Raw genomic sequence first — 12733 nt, forward strand, 5'->3', positions numbered from 1 at the left:
TAGAACACCAATTGAAAATGGAATATTTATTGCAAAATCCTAAAACGTGAATATTTCGTGAAGTGTGATAGGAAAATATACACGTATGTCATTTAAGTGAGCCTACGGAATCACAGAATAGAAACGAATTCTTCAAAATTTCTGTATTGCTCTTTCTGTATTAAAACATGAAAAAATCTGCATTTTCTGTAATAACTGCAAGGACCTGATTAGCATTTGTTTCCCAGAAAACTGCTCCTTGCAATTTCTCACTGTGCCAACATTTTAAAAACTCATCATAATCTGGTCCAAACTAATCAGCACAACATCAACAAAATTAATTAATTTCATTTGGGGATTAGAAGATCCAATGTAGCAGCAAATTCACTTATAAAATAAGGGTCTGTGGAGACAGATTTACTCATTCATTGTATGAGAAGCTCATTTGTTTGTCTTTCTCAACATAGTTTTGAGGGTGTATAAATGTATAAATGGAAGCAACATGATAGCGCAATGACCTACCCTAAGGAACTTGCAATTCCCAATGCTCAAAACACACTCCCTGAGCAGAAAGAGCTGAATATTTAACTCAAACAATGAGAAGAGAACAAAGTGGAAGTTTTAGCTTTAGCAGTAGAGCCTTGTTTGTTTGCTGCCATGTCAATAAGAACTGCTGGCAAGCATATATCTATATATATAGTCTCCAGAAGGCCCTCTGTTCTATTTGGGTCTCTACACTTCTCAATGGTGTGTACATTGCTGTCTCGCTTGTCCTCCTCACCGTCTTCCATGAACTCTTCCAAGTATTATAGTCTTTTACAAGAAATTGGATTTTCATCTTATGTGTTTATGGAATGATAGCTTCAATTTTGCTATCTGTGCTTCATTTTAAGCTTCTTTCTTGCTTTGTTCAAGCATATACCAGTTTATTTTCCTGGGTGTCCATGGTATTCTTAGACATCTTCTTTAATACCACAGTTTTAAGTCATGCATGCTTGTTTCTCAATTTTACAACTTTGCCTTCAAAACAGTCTCATGGAGTATGTGATACAATTGTAATCTTGCACTTGTAGAGAGGATTTAAAGATCCTTTTTAAGTATGTTAATGCAGCTCTGTCCAGAACTAATCTGCCACCTATTCCTGATTATGGATCCCAGATGACAGAGGAGGTCTTCTCTAGGCCTGGGTGGAATTTCAGTTATGCCAGAGTAATCACAGTAATTCTGGCAATTCTGTGTTACTCTTTGATGTGGAACTACAAATTAATACTCCATTACTCCGGCTCGCGTAATTTGGGGGAAAACATCGTACATCAAGAGAACATTTCGCTCACGATTCGTGTTCTACTGCATTTTGTGTTATTTCTTAGCACAAAACTGTTGTTCGTGTCCTCAAGTGGAAGCTGATCATTTGCTGTTACTACTATTGTGGTAATGTATGTTTTTAAATGTGAATTGTGTCTCTCTTGCTTTTCAAGTACCGACTGCAACTAATGATTATATTGCTGCACATTATTAGTTATATATTAACATAATTGAGTTAAGTGTTTTTCTAAATTTGTGTTTCTAAATTCTTTTCACATGAAGCCCAACATGTAATGCTAACTTGTGGTTAGTTAGGAAAAAAAACATCTATTGCTTATGATCTGGTTTGAATTCATTTAATGCTGAACAAATGTATTCTGTACCTTCATTACTGGTTTTTGTATTATTATTAAGTGTGATTCTTTTGGAGATAATTTGTTTAACTGTATTAATCAAATTGGGATGCGTACGCCGTTTCAATGAGGCGCTATTGATTCTATCATTTGTGTTTCAGAGTTATCTTCGTGACCTTAGCATTGTTAATATAGGGAAATAAACGTATGTATTCTTGTTACTAATCTAGTGTGATTATTGACTGAAGCTTAATAATATTGAATATTGTTGTTTTGTTATTGATTTGTTGGTTCTCACAATTCCCATTGGTGACATCCTCTCAAACCGACGTCGCTTCAATATATCGTCCTCTAGCGCAGGATCCATTATATAGTATTAATAAAAGTTTGGATCTCGTAACGCGCTCACCGTTGTTTGGTAGCAGATTACGGTTACGTCATTGCTTTGATGATGTCATAATGGGACTGTGAGGTTCGATCGTGTCAAAGTAGTTTGTTCTTTCTTTCTTTTTTCAAAATTGTTGAACAGATTAACATGATGAGTGGCTAGTTGCTTAAATTGACTTTCCCCAGTTTTTGGAAACCCCCTAGGTTGATGGGTATTGTCTCCGCATTATTTGATTGTAGTTGAATGAGGTGTATAGAGTGTTTGCACTTGCACAGCTTTAGCTAATTTGCAGATGATTGTGTTGAATATGAGTTTAGAGGAGTAAGAATACTCAAATTAGTGATTAGATAGAGTGGGCGTACTCCTATAGGTTTTTGAGTAGGGAAGCTGTGTTCTTCATTTGAGTGTGGCGCTTGTTGCAGGAAAGAAAATGATCCACATGGTTGGCTGTTGATGACAGACCTAGAGAGAGAGGTCTGGGACTCTGGAGTAAATTGACAAGTGTAAAGAGACACTTGGTATATGTTGTAATTCGTTCATTTAGTAGGCTGATCTGTCGGGATTGGTAAATCGAGTTTGTGAGAAATTGGTGTGAATGAAAATATACTGAAGGCTTGGTGAGTACTAAGTGCACTAGACAATAGTCCAAGGAACAGTGGAGTAGTAAAATTTGCTGGTCGGAGTTTACTCGCGATTGTGGGAACTGTGAAAAAGGAGTAGGCGAAAGCTGAAGGTTTCTTTTGAAGGCTCTGAAGCATTTGTGTTACCCTACCTGTAGTAAATGAGCGAATTTGTTTTCTTATTTTTGAGATAGCTCGTGAATTAATATTGCGTTGGTTGTAGTATGTGTTAGTTGTGAAAGGGATAGTACGATAGACTTTGTCAGCATCTCAGCGAGTGTGCTGAGGGGAGTGAATGAGTTGAGCATGACATAGTGGTTCCGAGCTGGGATTTGTTAGTTGTCAGGAAGGAGTCGCACACGAATTCGTTAATCAGTTTGGTAATAATGTAATGCAATTGGAAGGCAAAGGGGGTCGAAGAGAATTGTGGGATGGCAGTCACTTCACATGATTGGTTATCCTTTCTTTAAAACTTGTTTACTGTTTCTTGAATTGTTTTTTCAGTTAAACTTTTTCTGTGAATATTGTGTTAGAATAAATTGAGTTAAAATGAAGTTTTTCAAAGCATTGAAATGTGCGTTGAGGGGTGATGAGTACTTTCCGGTACTTGAAGGTAAGATTTGTCTGCCAGAAAATACTCCAGAATACACTGTGTTTGAGAAGAGAGGTGCAGGGGCATGTCTTTGGTTGAAGCATTGGGTCAAAATAACAAAGAAAGAGGGTTGTTTAGCCTTTCCAGAACATGGTACGTTCACTTTAAGAGTTCTGGATAATTTGAGAACAAAGATGTACAGTCTTAAACCTCCACTGAGGCCAGCACAGCATGAAGCTTTAGCTATATGGGAGCTGGTAGCGAAGGAACAGCAAGCTTTAAAATATGAAAAGAGAATGAAAAGGGTAGAGAAATCGTTGACTGAAACATTATGGGATGAGGAACAGAAAGAATGGAGATTAGGTACATTACACAGGGTTAGGTTATTCCCAGCGAGAACAGGTGAAGACGAAGTGAAAACAAAAGACGGAAATAAATAAAAAAGAAGGGTTCATTAGAATAGAATGCAAAAGAGCATAAAAGGGTTATTTTTAATTATGATGACACGGAGGAAGATGATGTGATTAACCATGTCGTAGAGACATATCTTCCCCCCAATATGAGACAGCAGAATATGAGTGGATCGAATGGGAGCGGTATGAGTAATGTAATTCCTACTATACCATTGGCATCAGAATCACCTGAGTCACGAGAGAGTACAGGTGCAGAGTAGTCTTAATGACTCGTTGAGCAATAGACAACAGATTACAATGAAAATTCCTGAGGTTCAGCCAGAAGCTCAGACAGGGAGGATAACGGCAAATGTAGTTTTGTCACAAGGATGCCAAGGGACAAGCCTGTACATATACAGATTCCACAGATGCAGAACATAAGAGCAGAACAAACATTAGAAGCAGTAACACTGATGAATTCAGACGCAATTACTGTACCTATTACGATGGGTCAAGTAACTCCATTAAAAGTTCGAGTAGACAATAGTGGAGAAAATTCATTACTGAATGTGCGGAATTGACAGGGACCAAGTTTAAATGAGACAAATTCTCTGATAGATTTGTCACCTATCGAGACATCGGGAACGATGGCTCAACAACCGAGCACGAGTTCAGGGCAAGAGTGAGGAGCAAGTGCACAAACTAGTGGAGTATCTCTGAAACTTTTTACTGCACAGGAAATAACAGACTGGTTGGAGGACTTAAATAGTTCAAAGCAACAATGACAAGAGAGAAAGGAAAAGGAAGAAGAGATGATAAACAGAGTGAGGTTAAACATGGAAGGGAGTGAACTCCTAGAGAAAACAATGGGAGTGAACAGACTGAAGGGCAACTGAGATACCTGTGTAAGGTCATTACAAAAGGAGCAAACAGGGTTTATCAACAGTTACAAGATGTTGCAGATGAATACGACATTGATTTGACAAAAATGAAAACATTGAGAAGGAGTTATCGACTAAGTTTAGAGGAAGAAGATTTTGTCGCACATGAGATCTGCACTGAGGAGAACACATCCTAAAGAGTTACTTGAGAAGGTGCAGTTTTGGAGGATTGGATAAATGGGAGAGTAAATGGGACAGAAAGAGAGAAATATCTAAGAAAGATGATGGGGCAGGAGATGCAGTAAAAATCTTACCAATGAGAGAAACACCAGGAGGGAATTGTATTCATGTACCTTGGAGTAGAAAGTGACATCATAAGTTTTTCAAATGATTATCCGAGACTGAGAGAGAAGCCAATGGAGTGGTATCAGCAGACAGATAGGTTTGTGAAACTTTCAAAGTGTCTTTGGGAAGACTTGAATACGCTCTTTGACATTGTGGTTCCAGCGGATTTGTGGGTTGAATGCAAAAGAAGTATTGATTGGCTGACGAGTGAGCTGCAAAGAGATTTGAAGAGTGGTCCACCTTCACCTGAAGTAATGAAATATTACAATAAGGTCATTGAATTTCTGGAAACAAGAGGTTTCCCGAAAAGTGCTGATTGGCAACGCTTTGATAGAACAACACAAAAAAGAAAGGAGTCAATACATGTGTACTATGAGAGATTGTGGAAGGCATTTAAACAGTTTAGTGGTGCAGAAACAACAGAAAAGGAAAACATGAATCATTTGGTGTTTAGGTTTGTTGATCGGTTGAAACCAGAGGTGAGTCAGATGATTAAGAATCACCTTATATGTTGGCAAGCAAAGCCGATTGATGAGGTCCTGCGACATGCTAAATATTGTAGTGACTAGATTGAGTTGAAACAGAATAAGCTGAAAGAAAAGGCAATGGTAATGCAGATCAAGGCAGCACAGACAGGAATGAAGGGTAATCTAGAGCAGTTGCCACAGGGAAGTAGTTTGTTTCCGAGTCAATGTCGTGGTAGAGGACGAGGAATGATGATTCCAGTGGTGAATAGAAATGTAGACTTGAGTACAGTGGTAATTCAGGATGAACAGCAGAGGCGAAAGGTATTACCGTGCCACATTTGCCAATTGCTGAGACATTGGAAAAGATAGTGTCCGATGTTGAATCAGGGAGGAGGAATGGTTCAGCAAATAAATGGTGTCAATTCATTTCAAGGCATGAGAGGACCTAGGATGGGAGGTCATAATCGAAAATTTCAAAATAATATGAATAACATGCAGAGTTTTCAGCCTTTACAGCCAGTGCAACAAATGCAAAATGTGCAACCTGAGGTACAGCAGGTACAAATGCCACAATCACAACAAATGCAGCCACAGGTGCAGATGGTGCCCGTACAGCAAATACAATTACCGAGACAGGTTCAATTATTACAGAGCCCAATGGAGCAGCAGCAGGTTATGCTTTCCATGGTGGTCACGAAACAGTGTAAAAACAAAGGTGTATATACAGTTGAACAATTTCCCCTACAAAAAAAGCAAGATTGAAATAAACGCTGAATGGCTGTTGAGTAGTTCAGATGAGGAGGAGTTCATGATGAGTGCCTCATTAGATGTCAATCAGAGAGGTCCTTATGTGCAGGGTGAAGTGCATGGCGATGAAGTTTGTTTCTTGTTTGACACAGGAGCAACACACTCAACAATAATAACAGTTGAGGTACCAGAGATACCTGTTTCTGAGAAGATAGTGCAGATAGTAGGGGTTGCACACAAACAGTTGGTTAATGCCCTTATAGAACCAGTTCTTATGAAGATTGGAAACTTCAGAGACTAACATAGTTCTGTTGTTTGTGATTCCAGTCCAGTATCACTGTTGGGAAGAGATTTGTTGTGTAAAATCAATTGTTCGATCAAGTGTTCCAGAAAGGGGATTACTATGGAGACTATTAGCAATGATGGAGAAGAGTTGACAATTGATGAGGGAAAAAGAATTAGAGGTTGTGAACTAGCTTTTTTGAATGTGGAGGAAGACCAAGTAGTAAATGAAGATGAGGCACATGAAGAACATGATTCGGAAGACTTAATGAGTTTCTTTCCACTGTTTGAAAAGAAGGATTTGCTGAGTGATCTACAGGAAAGGGTTAAACCAAAAGTTTGGGATTTGACAGGAAAGGACATTGGCTTGATCAAGGGAGTTGAAGGAGTCATAGTGCCAGTGAAAGGGAATGTGGTGTTTCCACAAACAGCTCAATACCCGATGACAAATGAGGTTATTGAAGGAATTAGACCACTGATAGAGCGGTTTTTGGATCAAGGAGTTTTGAAAGAGGTGATGAACAGTCCATGTAATTCACCGATCATGGGTTTGAAGAAGCCAAATGGGAAAATACATTTGATTCAAGATTTGAGAAAAATAAATGACATTGTGGTGAAATGTTGTCCAGTGATACCAAATCCAGCAGTAATAATGTTTCAGATTCCATGTGATGCAGAGTGGTTTACAGTCATCGAGTTGTGCCAAGCATTTTTCTCAGTGCCTCTTCAAGAGCACAGCAGATATCTCTTTTGTTTTAAATTCCTGACTAAAGTCTACTGTTGGTGCAGGATTCCTCAAGGGTTTTCAGAGTGGCCTTCAAATTTTATTCAGATTTTGAAAAATAATTTGGAGTCGTTGGTGATGCCTTACAAGTCGACCTTAGTGCAGTACATTGATGACTTATTGATAGCGTCAAAGACAAAGGAATGCTGTAGGGAAGATACAATTGCATTGTTGAATTTCCTGGGAGACAATGGTCATAAGATTTCTCCAGCTAAGTTCCAAAACTGTCAGCAAGAGATGAAGTATTTAGGACATTTGATTGAGAAAGGGTCAAGGAGAAATTCCAGAGAGAGAGGCAATAATGAAAATAAAAATGCTGAGTTCCCAAAAGGAGTTGAGGATGTTTTTGGGAATGGTAGGTTATTGTTGTCAGTGGATCCCAAAATTTTCAGCAGTTTCAAAGCCATTGCAAAGGTTGACACATGAGGATGTTTCAGATCCAATAATGATGGATGAGGATTGTGTGAAAGCCTTTGTTGAGCTGAGATAAAGTTTGTGTCAACCACCAGCTTTAGGTAAGCCTGACTATACAAAACCTTTCCTATTGTTTTGTCACGAGAGAGATGGATGTTCTTTGTATATCTTAACTCAAAAACATGGTAGTGTCAATCGCCCAGTAGCATATTTTTCAGCTACCTTGGATAATGTTGAAGCAGCCCTACCTGGATGTCTGTGAGCTTTCGCAGCTGTGGAACAGAGCATAACTCAAAGTGAAAATATTGTGATGGGTTATCTTCTGACAGTAATGGTACCTCATTCTATTGAAATTCTGCTGACCAGATTAAAGATACAATATTTGACAAACGCCAGATTAACACGTTACGAAACAGTTATTCTTAGGGCACCAAATGTGACAATAAAAAGGTGCACAGTGCTTAACCCAGCAATGTTACTACCAAATTAGGGGGAAGATCTGTCTAACATAGATAATGTTGAAAATGATTGTTTGGAAGTGACAGAACTTTGTACTAAACTGAGGGAAGACATTAAGGATACTTGTTTGGAAGACAATGATCAAATTCTTTTTGTTGATGGTTCTTGTTTACGAGACAACAGGGTGCATTGAGAGTGGGGTATGGGGTGTGTACAGTCACAGGCATACTAGAAGTTTCATGGCTCAAAGGAGTAATATCTGCTCAAGTTTCAGAGTTGGTGGCTCTTAGACCGTGCCAGTTATCAGAACAAATAAAAGTAACAATCTGCACTGATAGTCAGTATGGATTTGGAATTGTGCATGATTTTGGGCAAATTTGGTCACAAAGAGGGTTCATGACTGCTTCAGGATCCCCTGTAAGAAATGGGGAAATAATACATGACTTACTGCAAGCAGTGCAGAAACCTGAGAAAATTGCTGTGGTCAAATGCAGTGCACACCAGAGAGGACAAGATTATGTAACATTGGGAAATGCTTATGCAGACCAGGTTGCAAACGTTTGTGCTCTAAAGGGAATATCATTCAAAGGAAACTGGGGATTGATGTCTGAAAATTAAGAGATTTTTGCAAGTTTTACTGTACAAATAGTGGATACACTAGATGAATTGAAAGCAATGTAAAACAATGTTCCAGGTGAAGAAATGAGGGATTGGATTAAAAATAAATGCATACAAAGGGAGGATGAAATTTGGGATACAATGGAAGGAAAGGTAGTCTTGCCGAATAGTCTACTGATGCAAATGGCCAGATACTACCATGGCCAGACACGCATTGGAAGGGATGCAATGATGAGGAGTTTTAAACAGTACTGGTACAATCCAAGATTCAGACAAGTGGGGGAACTGGTGTGCCATAGATGCATAATTTGCCAACAGATGTATGTCGGCAAAGGAACAATTGTCAACATGTGCCACATAAGGATGGCAGGAGGTCCGATCAGTAGCATGCAGATGGATTTCACTAAGATGCTTGCATGTGTTGGCTTGAAATATGTGTTGGTGATTGTGTGCATTTTCAGTCTTTGGATTAAGGCTTACCTGACACGAAGGAATGACAGTCTGACCGTGGCTAAGTTGCTTTTGTGAGAACTAATTCCACATTTTGGTTTTCCGGTTTCGATTGAATCACATAGGGGTACACATTTCAATAATGAGGTGATAAAATTGCTTTTCTCTGCATTAAACATTCAGCCGAGACTGCATTGTAGTTACCACCAAGAAGCTTCAGGTTTAGTGGAACAAATGAATGGAACACTGAAATCACGATTGGCAAAAGTGTGAGCATCAACAAATCTAAAATGTCCAGATGCTCTACCTCTAGTTCTAATGTCAATGAGAAGTACACCTGACAAAAAGACTGGGTTATTTCCGCATGAGATACTGATGGGGGAGAGCAATGAGATTACCAGCAATACCTGCAAAAGCACATGTGAATATTACAGATGATATGGTGCTAGATTACTACAAGGCCTGGGTGATGTAGTTTGGTCTTTTTCTTATCAGGTGGAAGTTGCAACAGCTCAACAAATACAAGGCCAGAGACATAGTCTGAGAGCGGGAGACTGGGTGCTCATAAGGAAACACATGCAAAAGTCTTGCCTTGAACCACGTTGGAAGGGCCCGTATCAAATTGTGCTCACTACGACAACTGCAGTAAAGTGTGCTGGTTTGCCGAACTTGGTGCATGCGAGCCATACAAGAAAGGTGCATGATCCAACAGAGAGAGAAGAAGAACTGTTGAGATTGCCAACAGTTGCTAATACTGCCAACCAAGGGGAGAAAAGTGAGCAAAACAATGAAAATGACAGAGATGTACCAATTCATATAACAGATGAAAGAGAACAAAATGGTGTAGATGAACAAGCTGTGAAAGGAGTAAAAGAATCAGTCCAGGAAGAAGGAGACAAGACTGATTCCAATCAGAGGAGGGTGTCCTCGAAGGAGAACGAAGAAGAGGAAACAACAGAAAAAAGATCTGCTCAGGGGAGGGAAACCTCAATAGCAGGTGGTTTGTCCAACCAAACCAAAGACGAGACAAACCCCGCTGGGAAAGGAATTGTGAATAGTCCCGCCCAAGTGAATTATACTCTTCCTGAACCAATTGTGGGAACGTCTAAAGAGAAGAGTCCAAACGCTAGTGAAGATTCAATATTGAGAAGACTATTGACATAAAGAACATTGAAAGGAGAAAATTGGCCAGAGAAAACTGTAGATAAGGGAAGAGTTAATGTGATTTCATCAATACCGGAGAAGAAAGAGTTGCCTGGTGAAGAACAAACAAGTGGAGAATATAGTGAAAGTGGAAGACGACTGAAAAGGAAAAGAGTTGCGAGCAAAAGATATGCTGGATCTGAATAGGCATATTTGAATTCAAGTGATTGGCAAGAAGAATTTTTGAGTTATTGTTTTGACAGAGACTTAGAAAATTCTGACTTCGGAACGTGAAGATCCACAAAAGAGACATTGGGTTAAAGCTGAGAAAGAAATATATATATATTGAAAATTACTGGATGAGACAAATGCTGCAATACCGAACTTGACAAAGGATCTGTCCAACAGTGAATGAATTCATAAAAAAAAAAAAATAGGAGTGGTTTTTGAGATTTTTGATACATTTTTATTTGAAAACTATTTTTTTTTTACTTTTTTTTTATTCCTAACATAGAAAATTAATAACTTACATGACTAACACTGTAGGATTAGTTGTTGTAAAGTGTTTGGTATTGGACTAGTGTTAGTGAGTGTGTTGATATGTTTGTTGTTGTTCGTGGGAGTGTCTGTTTATGAGATTGATGAAGTAAATCAGACTGCGGAAATAAATTCTATAAATTTGGCTGATAAATCATTGACCAAAGAGAAATTGAAAATAGATGTAAAATATCTGCATGGGAAAAAGAGCTTTCTTCTAATGTTTTCTATCGCTTATTGCATTAGTATGTTGAGGTGATGGATGCGACTGATTGTTATATATGTATGCAGATTCCGGCTTCAGTAGAAGGAGGAACTACGTATCATAGTCTACCTGTGACTTATGCTTTAAGCTGTAGTCTTTTGCTAACACGCTTCTATAATCAGGAGTATATTGAATACTTTTCTTCAAACTATGACATGGCATTATCTTTTGTATGTGTCATATGATCTTTGAATAAAATAGCCAAAGAAAGTTACATAGTAATTATGAGACATTTCTTTGAGCATACTCTAACCTTTGGAACTGCCTTTGCCCACAGGAATAACTTGACTTGTTTACTAACGCCAGTAGAAAATACATTTCTAGATAATACAGAGGATAGAAGGAGAGAAATCAAGGCAAAAATGGATAAGGGAATAATAAGTAGAAAACCTGAAATAGATTATGCTTATACTTACATTACTAAGAAGGGTAAACTGACAATAGATGCTGAGCATGTATCGAAACTTTGTGTACAAAGACCTTGGAGTCAGAATTATAGATTGTTTGTTGGAAAGAGTGAATGTAGACATGTTTTTATGTTTAAGAGTAAGTGGGATTTTATGATGAATGGACAAGATCCTCAGATTCCTGGCATTTACTATATTTGTGGAAGAAATGCATATTACCGTCTTCCTAGAGGATGCTATGGGACATGTTATCTGGGAGTAGTCTTTCCGAAAATCTATCAGTTGAAAGACTTGAGTAAGATTCCTGATTTTATGAAATCACAAACAAGACACAAGTAAGAATCAATTCCTGGCATTGTGGGAGACATATTTGGGGCTATAATTCCATCAGTAGGAGTGGTCCTAAACTTGATTAAGATTCAGAAACTGTCCAGGATAGTGGATAATATGTTGACAAGATATTCCGGAGCTATCATTCTTCTGGATACAGAATTAGGTGCTACGAGAGCTATGGCACAATAGAACCGCCTTGCATTAGACATTCTTTTGGTGAAAGAGGGCGGAGTTTGTAAATTAAGTGGTTCTAATCATTGATGTTCATTCATTCATTCCTGACAATTCGGGACATGTTAAAGAATTAATCACCAATGTGACTAACAATAATAATAAAGATTTGAAAGAACTAAAAGAAGTCAGAATTGGGAGAAGGCTGGAAAAGGAATTGAACCTAAGGGAAATTGGTTTAGCAATGTGGGAAGAAATGTTATTATGAAAATTGCAAAGTGGGTGTAAATAATCGTATTTTGTTTAAATAGAATTTGGGGAAGATTTAGAATAGTAAAATGTATTAAACGGAGAAAATTAGAAAGAAATAGACGGAATTTTGAAATGGAAATGAATACATTTTACAAAGAAAATGAAAAAAGGAAGTTCCGAAATTGATGAAACAAAATGTTAAATCTGATGATAATAAATAAATAAATGTATTAAAAGTTGATGTGATGACATGAATAGTCATCAGAAGAGGGATTGTGAGAGTGTGAATTTTCTAATATGTTTATTAATGGTTTTCGTATTAAAAACGAGTGATGAACTAATGTGTAAAAAGCGAAAAAGTTGTTGTTTTTAAGTTCTTGGCTGAGCAACATTATATTCAGATGCTGTAGTTATTTTCTATGATTCAAGCTTCAAAATAATAAATGTTTTCAAGCTTGTGTAGATGTATCCACAGCTATCCCTAGCGGGTTACGGTGACATGTCTTACAAGGTCATATATTAACTGAGCGTTGCATAAGTTGAAATGTT

The sequence above is a fragment of the Pleurodeles waltl genome, chromosome 3_1 (genome assembly GCF_031143425.1).
Source record: "Pleurodeles waltl isolate 20211129_DDA chromosome 3_1, aPleWal1.hap1.20221129, whole genome shotgun sequence".
NCBI lineage: Eukaryota > Metazoa > Chordata > Amphibia > Caudata > Salamandridae > Pleurodeles > Pleurodeles waltl.